This window comes from Pimephales promelas, chromosome 2 (assembly GCF_988280905.1).
Source record: "Pimephales promelas chromosome 2, fPimPro1.hap1.1, whole genome shotgun sequence".
NCBI lineage: Eukaryota > Metazoa > Chordata > Actinopteri > Cypriniformes > Leuciscidae > Pimephales > Pimephales promelas.
In genome coordinates, this window is record NC_142770.1 from 52,040,476 (window position 1) to 52,048,599 (window position 8,124).

Consider the following 8,124-nt stretch of genomic DNA (forward strand, 5'->3'; position numbering starts at 1 on the left):
AGAGCTCCGACGGGGGCGCAGTCTGGATTTTATATGCCCACCCAGAGCGAGTCTGAGTGGGACTCACGACGGTCTGATCAATGGTAGGGGGTGCTCTGTGTTTTGCACCACCACACTTGCCCTCTTCCATACAGCCCCGAAGGCCCGTTTTAGGACCGTCTTCCCTCCAGGTCGAGCTCCAGGGGGTGTCGGGCGAATCTGACTCTGGCCCAGGACGGGGCCACCCTCCCTGGGCTGGCCAGGGAGGTCTGAGACCATGGAGCTTTAGAACCACACCACGTCATTGGACTTAGTCGATTTTACTCAAATTTTTTGGCACCAGAGCCGGACCCCGCCACGCGCGCCGGGCTCGTGCCCAGGAAAGACGCACCCTGCCTGGGGTGCACTTTACATAAAACCGGCCTGTCTTTTCCTGGAGGTCTCGTACTTCCAGAGCTCCGACGGGGGGGCGTAGTCTGGATTTTATATGCCCACCCAGAGCGAGTCTGAGTGGGACTCACGACGGTCTGATCAATGGTAGGGGGTGCTCTGTGTTTTGCACCACCACACTTGCCCTCTTCCATACAGCCCCGAAGGCCCGTTTTAGGACCGTCTTCCCTCCAGGTCGAGCTCCAGGGGGTGTCGGGCGAATCTGACTCTGGCCCAGGACGGGCCACCCTCCCTGGGCTGGCCAGGGAGGTCTGAGACCATGGGGCTTTGAACCCACGTCACGCCATTGGACTTAGTCGATTTTTCTCAATTTTTTTGGCACCAGAGCCGGACCCCGCCACGTGCGCCGGGCTCGTGCCCAGGAAAGATGCACCCTGCCTGGGGTGCACTTTTCAGAAAACCAGCCTGTCTTTTCCTGGAGGTCTCGTACTTCCAGAGCTCCGACGGGGCGTAGTCTGGATTTTATATGCCCACCCAGAGTGAGTCTGAGTGGGACTCACGACGGTCTGATCGCTGGTAGGGGTCCTCTGTGTTTGCCACCACCACGCTTCCCCCTCTCTCATACATCCCCGAAGGCCCGTTTTAGGACCGTCTTCGCTCCAGGCGGAGCTCCAGGGGTGGCGGGCGAATCTGAATCTGGCCCAGGACGGGCCACCCTCCCTGGGCTGGCCAGGGAGGTCTGAGGGCATGGAGCTTTGGAACCACACCACGTTATTGGACTCTGTCTATTTTTTCCCCCAAACTTTGGCACCAGAGCCGGACCACCACACCATGTGCGCTGGGCTCGTGCCCAGGAAAAGATGCACCCTGCCTGGGGTGCACTTTTCAGAAAACCAGCCTGTCTTTTCCTGGAGGTCTCGTAACTTCCAGAGCTCCAGCGCGGCGTAATCTGGATTTTTACATGCCCACCCAGAGTGACTCTGAGTGGGACTCACGACGGTCTGATCGCTGGTAGGGGGTCCTCTGTGTTTGCCACCACCACGCTTCCCCTCTCTCATACATCCCCGAAGGCCCGTTTTAGGACCGTCTTCGCTCCAGGCGGAGCTCCAGGGGTGGCGGGCGAATCTGAATCTGGCCCAGGACGGGCCACCCTCCCTGGGCTGGCCAGGGAGGTCTGAGGGCATGGAGGTTTGGAGCCACCGCACATTTTTTGTACTTTGTCGTTTTTCGAGATCTGGGCTTCAGAGTCGAGCCCAGGCTCCGTTTCAAGGTGGGCATTGGGCTTCGTTCTTGCCCAGGAGACCCGCACCCTGCCTGGGATGCACTTTTCAGAGAAACCGGGCCGCCTTTTCCTGGAGGTTCTCGTGTTTTTCAGAGCTCCACCACAGCAGAGATTGAATCCTCTTCCCCAGCCAGAGTGCACCCTCTCTGGCTTGGGTGAGTGCCTTGAGTGCCCTGGAGGTCCGAACCAACAGCACGTTTATGGACTTTGTCTATTTTTCCAAATTCGACTCCAGAGTCAAGCCGGCCAAGGGGCTCTCTGAAGGCCCCTCTCTCCCTCCCTCATCCTCTACAAGAGCCCCATGGTCCGTTTTAGGACCGTCTTCGCTCCAGGCGGAGCTCCAGGGGTGGCGGGGGAAATCTGAGTCTGGCCCAGGACGGGCCACCCTCCCTGGGCTGGCCAGGGAGGTCTGAGGGCATGGAGGTTTGGAGCCACCGCACCTTTTTGTACTTTGTCGTTTTTCGAGATCTGGGCTTCAGAGTCGAGCCCAGGCTCCGTTTCAAGGTGGGCATTGGGCTTCGTTCTTGCCCAGGAGACCCGCACCCTGCCTGGGATGCACTTTTCAGAGAAACCGGGCCGTCTTTTCCCTGGAGGTTTTCGTGTTTTTCAGAGCTCCACCACAGCAGAGATTGAATCTGCTTCCCCAGCCAGAGTGCACCCTCTCTGGCTTGGGTGAGTGGTGCCTTGAGTGGCCAGGGCCAACATCACCCACGGGCATCGGGCTTTATTCGTGCCCATGAGACCCGCACCCTGCCTGGGATGCACTTTTCAGAGAAACCGGGCCGTCTTTTCCTGGAGGTTTCGCGTTTTTCCAGAGCTCCACCACAGCAGAGATTGAATCTGCTTCCCCAGCCAGAGTGCACCCTCTCTGGCTTGGGTGAGTGCCTTGAGTGGCCAGGGCCAACATCACCCACGGGGCATCGGGCTTTATTCGTGCCCAGGAGACCCGCACCCTGCCTGGGATGCACTTTTCAGAGAAATCGGGCCGTCTTTTCCTGGAGGTTTCGCGTTTTTCCAGAGCTCCACCACAGCAGAGATTGAATCTGCTTCCCCAGCCAGAGTGCACCCTCTCTGGCTTGGGTGAGTGCCTTGAGTGGCCAGGGCCAACATCACCCACGGGCATCGGGCTTTATTCGTGCCCATGAGACCCGCACCCTGCCTGGGATGCACTTTTCAGAGAAATCGGGCCGTCTTTTCCTGGAGGTTTCGCGTTTTTCCAGAGCTCCACCACAGCAGAGATTGAATCTGCTTCCCCAGCCAGAGTGCACCCTCTCTGGCTTGGGTGAGTGCCTTGAGTGGCCAGGGCCAAAATCACCCACGGGGCATCGGGCTTTATTCGTGCCCAGGAGACCCGCACCCTGCCTGGGATGCACTTTTCAGAGAAATCGGGCCGTCTTTTCCTGGAGGTTTCGCGTTTTTCCAGAGCTCCACCACAGCAGAGATTGAATCTGCTTCCCCAGCCAGAGTGCACCCTCTCTGGCTTGGGTGAGTGCCTTGAGTGGCCAGGGCCAACATCACCCACGGGGCATCGGGCTTTATTCGTGCCCAGGAGACCCGCACCCTGCCTGGGATGCAGATCGGTTTGTGTGAGTCCTGGTTGGGTGAGCGTTACCCTTCTACATCACCCCCAAGGCCCGTTTTAGGACCGTCTCGGCTCCGGGCGGACAGCCGGGGGGCAGGGGGCGAATCTGCCTCCGGCCCGGGTCGGAGCTCCCTCCCCGGGGCCGTGCGTGGAGACCCGTCGCGCCCGGAGCTCCCGTGCAACCCCACGTTTTGGACTTGGGTTTTGGAGCGAGCGAGCGGGGTCGAACCCCGGGGGCCGAGCCGCCACGGAGTCCCCGAGCCCCGGGGACGAAGCCCCGGGAGCGAGGTCCCTCCGTGGAGGCGCGAGCCCCCAGGGCCCGGCCGCCCGCCCGGGGAGGAGAGCGCACGCTCCCCTACCCCTCAAAACCCACGTGGCTGGTTGCAGCAGACCCTGTGCACCGGAGGTTCCTCCAGGAGCGCGGGGCTGGGTGCTCTAAGCCCAAGTCATACAGGCAACCATGCCTCCCCGGGACTCCCCCTGCGAGCGGCGGCTGTTTGAAGGACGGTAACCCCACTGCACGGGGCTTCAAACGACCGTAGCTCGCCGAAGGCGGCTCCGATCGACGCCAAATTTTTATGGGCTGGAGAACGGGACGAGACCTTTCGAATGAGACCGCCCCCAGCCCCGTGGGCCCCCGGGGGCCCGAGATACGGGCCCCCAAAGCGCCCCGGAAGCGGAAAAACGCAAATATCTCGCCGAAAACTCGACGTGCCCGGCCGAGGCCGGGCTCATTCGAACCGTCTCGCCGAGCTGAACGCGTCCATATGCGTTTCGTCGTTTTTGGTCGAGTATTCGCGGAGATATCGGCCGAAAACCCTCGGCCGCGCTCTGAAATGGCGCCCGCCGATGACGTCACGATCCCGGGAGAAAATCGCCCGTATCTCCGCGACGCGAAGGCCCAGAGAGCTCAAATTTGGGTGGCGAGGTCCCACGGGGGCCCTCGCTCGAACCAGGGCGGCGGCGGGCCCCGGGGACGCCCCCTACCGGATCGCCGTTCGCCGGGACCCCCGACTTTGAACGGCTATAACTCGGGGACCCGGGCGAGTTGGACCTCGTGGGTGGGCTCTTTCGAAAGGCCCCGTCCGGCACTACGGTCGATTCGAGTTTGGGGAAGATTGGCCCAGGGGTTCGCGAGATATAAGCCAAAAAACGCCGCGCCTTTGACCGGGCCTAACTCCCTGACCCCGAGGCCCCCGGGGACGCGGGTGGCCTCTTTGGATAGGGCCCCTCGAGGCCTACGGAAGACCCGAGTTTGAAATTTTTTCGCCCGGCCGTCTTCGAGATATCGGCGAAAAACGGAATCTTCCCGTCCGGTGGGTGGGTGTGGGTGTCTCCGGGGGGCGGGGGGACTTCCAGGACCCCGGGGGGGGGGCCACCTGGCCGTGCCCGAGGACGGTGCACCTCCCTGGGTGTGCCGTCAGAGCCTCCGGGGCCCCGGAAGTCCCCGCCCGCTGCACGTTTTCGGACTTTGAGGGATTTTCGGGCCCGGAAAAGGGCCCCGAATTCGAACGCACGTAGCTCGGGGACCCGGGGGCCCAGAGACACCGGACTCGGGTCAAGTGTGGCGTCCCGGCGGGCCCCTCGCAAAGAGCCCGCCCCCGAGCTCCGGGGCCCCCGGGTCCCGGAGAAAAGGGGCCCGACGTGTCGGGGGGGCGCCCGGGAAGGAAAGGTCCCAGGGGCCCGGGGGAGGCGGGTTCCGAGAGGGCCCGTGGGGAGCCCCCGACACCCGAAAGGGCGAGCCGCTGGGACCTCCCCTCTCCGAGATACGGGCCGTTTTCTCCGAAAGTCGCCCGCGCGTAACGGGGCCCATCTCGGGACCGGGAGGTCCCAGCGGCTCGCGGCGGCGGGTGCGGGGCCCGCTCTCGGGGACCTTGCTCCTCCCGCCGTCCCGAGCCACGGGGACCTTCCGGTCCCGAGATACGGCCACTTCCTGTCCAGCTTTGACCGGGTGTAACTCGAAAAGTAAGCCGAGTTGGGGCTCCACACTCGGGGCTATTGGGGGCCTCTGGGAGGGCCCCACACGCCGGGTGTATGGGGCCCCAACTCGGCTTGGTTCCGGAGATATGGCCCTTTAAAGTTTCAACTTTGACCGGCTGTAACTCGAAAAGTGAGCCGAGTTGGGGCTCCACACTCGGGGGTATTGGGGGCCTCTAGGAGGGCCCCCCACGCCGGGTGTATGGGGCCCCAACTCGGCTTGGTTCCGGAGATATGGCCCTTTAAAGTTTCAACTTTGACCGGCTGTAACTCGAAAAGTGAGCCGAGTTGGGGCTCCACACTCGGGGGTATTGGGGGCCTCTAGGAGGGCCCCCCACGCCGGGTGTATGGGGCCCCAACTCGGCTTGGTTCCGGAGATATGGCCCTTTAAAGTTTCAACTTTGACCGGCTGTAACTCGAAAAGTAAGCCGAGTTGGGGCTCCACACTCGGGGGTATTGGGGGCCTCTAGGAGGGCCCCCCACGCCGGGTGTATGGGGCCCCAACTCGGCTTGGTTCCGGAGATATGGCCCTTTAAAGTTTCAACTTTGACCGGCTGTAACTCGAAAAGTAAGCCGAGTTGGGGCTCCACACTCGGGGGTATTGGGGGCCTCTAGGAGGGCCCCCCACGCCGGGTGTATGGGGCCCCAACTCGGCTTGGTTCCGGAGATATGGCCCTTTAAAGTTTCAACTTTGACCGGCTGTAACTCGAAAAGTAAGCCGAGTTGGGGCTCCACACTCGGGGGTATTGGGGGCCTCTAGGAGGGCCCCCCACGCCGGGTGTATGGGGCCCCAACTCGGCTTGGTTCCGGAGATATGCCCGTTTGAAGTTGCAACTTCTACCCAGTCTAATAATCCCAAAATAATAATTAAATAAAAAAAAAAATAATAATAAAAATAAAAATAAGCCGAGTTGGGGCTCCACACTCTGGGCCTGGGGGGCACCACTAGGAGATCCCCCTGTGCCCAGAGCGTGGAGCCCCGAATCGGCTTTCCACACCACTCACACCGGTTTCTGACTACCTTAAGAGAGTCATTGTTAGTCGCGCAGTTTACCCGACTCTGGGAACCGGGGCTTTGGGCTTGGGGGAGACCCACCGCTCGCCCCCTAACACGTCGGGGGGGACCAGGGGGCACCCGCCTGGACCCCCTCAGCCCCACTTCGGAGAACCAGAACGCTGGCCAGGGACCCCCACGGCGGTTGAAGTTTGAACTTCTACCCGGTGCATCCCGAAAAATTGAAAAAATAAAATAAAATAAGATAATAATAATAATAATAATAATAATTTTAAAAAAAATAAGCCGAGTTGGGGCTCCACACTCTGGGCCTGGGGTGGACCACTAGGAGATCCCCCTGTGCCCAGAGCGTGGAGCCCCAACTCGGCTTTCCACACCACTCACACCGGTTCCTGCCTACCTTAAGAGAGTCAAAGTTACTCCCGCAGTTTACCCGACTCTGGGAACCGGGGCTTTGGGCTTGGGGGAGACCCACCGCTCGCCCCCTAACACGTCGGGGGGACCAGGGGGCACCCGCCTGGACCACCTCCTGCCCGACTCGGAGAACCAGAGCTCTGGCCAGGGGACCCCCACGGCGGTTGAAGTTTGAACTTCTACCCGGTGCATCCCGAAAAATTGAAAAAATAAAATAAAATAAGATAAAAAAAAAAAATAATAATAATAATAATAATTTTAAAAAAAAAATAAGCCGAGTTGGGGCTCCACACTCTGGGCCTGGGGTGGACCACTAGGAGATCCACCTGTGCCCAGAACATGGAGCCCCAACTCGGCTTTCCACACCACTCACACCGGTTCCTGCCTACCTTAAGAGAGTCAAAGTTACTCCCGCAGTTTACCCGACTCTGGGAACCGGGGCTTTGGGCTTGGGGGAGACCCACCGCTTGCCCCCTAACACGTCGGGGGGACCAGGGGGCACCCGCCTGGACCACCTCCTGCCCGACTCGGAGAACCAGAGCCCTGGGCAGGGACCCCCATCGCCGTACCCCCTCCTGCCCGACTCGGAGAACCAGAGCCCTGGGCAGGGACCCCCACCGCCGTACCCCCTCCTGCCCGACTCGGAGAACCAGAGCCCTGGGCAGGGACCCCCACCGCCGTACACCCTCCTGCCCGACTCGGAGAACCAGAGCCCTGGGCAGGGACCCCCACCGCCGTACACCCCTCTGCCCGACTCGGAGAACCAGAGCCCTGGGCAGGGACCCCCACCGCCGTACCCCCTCCTGCCCGACTCGGAGAACCAGAGCCCTGGGCAGGGACCCCCACCGCCGTACCCCCTCCTGCCCGACTCGGAGAACCAGAGCCCTGGGCAGGGACCCCCACCGCCGTACACCCTCCTGCCCGACTCGGAGAACCAGAGCCCTGGGCAGGGACCCCCACCGCCGTACACCCCTCTGCCCGACTCGGAGAACCAGAGCCCTGGGCAGGGACCCCCACCGCCGTACACCCTCCTGCCCGACTCGGAGAACCAGAGCCCTGGGCAGGGACCCCCACCGCCGTACACCCTCCTGCCCGACTCGGAGAACCAGAGCCCTGGGCAGGGACCCCCACCGCCGTACACCCCTCTGCCCGACTCGGAGAACCAGAGCCCTGGGCAGGGACCCCCACCGCCGTACACCCCTCTGCCCGACTCGGAGAACCAGAGCCCTGGGCAGGGACCCCCACCGCCGTACACCCCTCTGCCCGACTCGGAGAACCAGAGCTCCTGCACAGCTCTGGCCTACACCCTCACCAGCCCACCGGCCGAACCCGGGGGTCCCACACTTAAGCCCGGGCATTACTGTCCCAGCCAGCCCGCGCGGCGAAAGAACCGAGCCACTGGTAACCCAAAATCGACTTAGGTTTTGGCCGGGTATTTTGCTTCCCCCGGTTCCCTAGGGCCGAGTGCCTCCGGCCTCTGCCCGA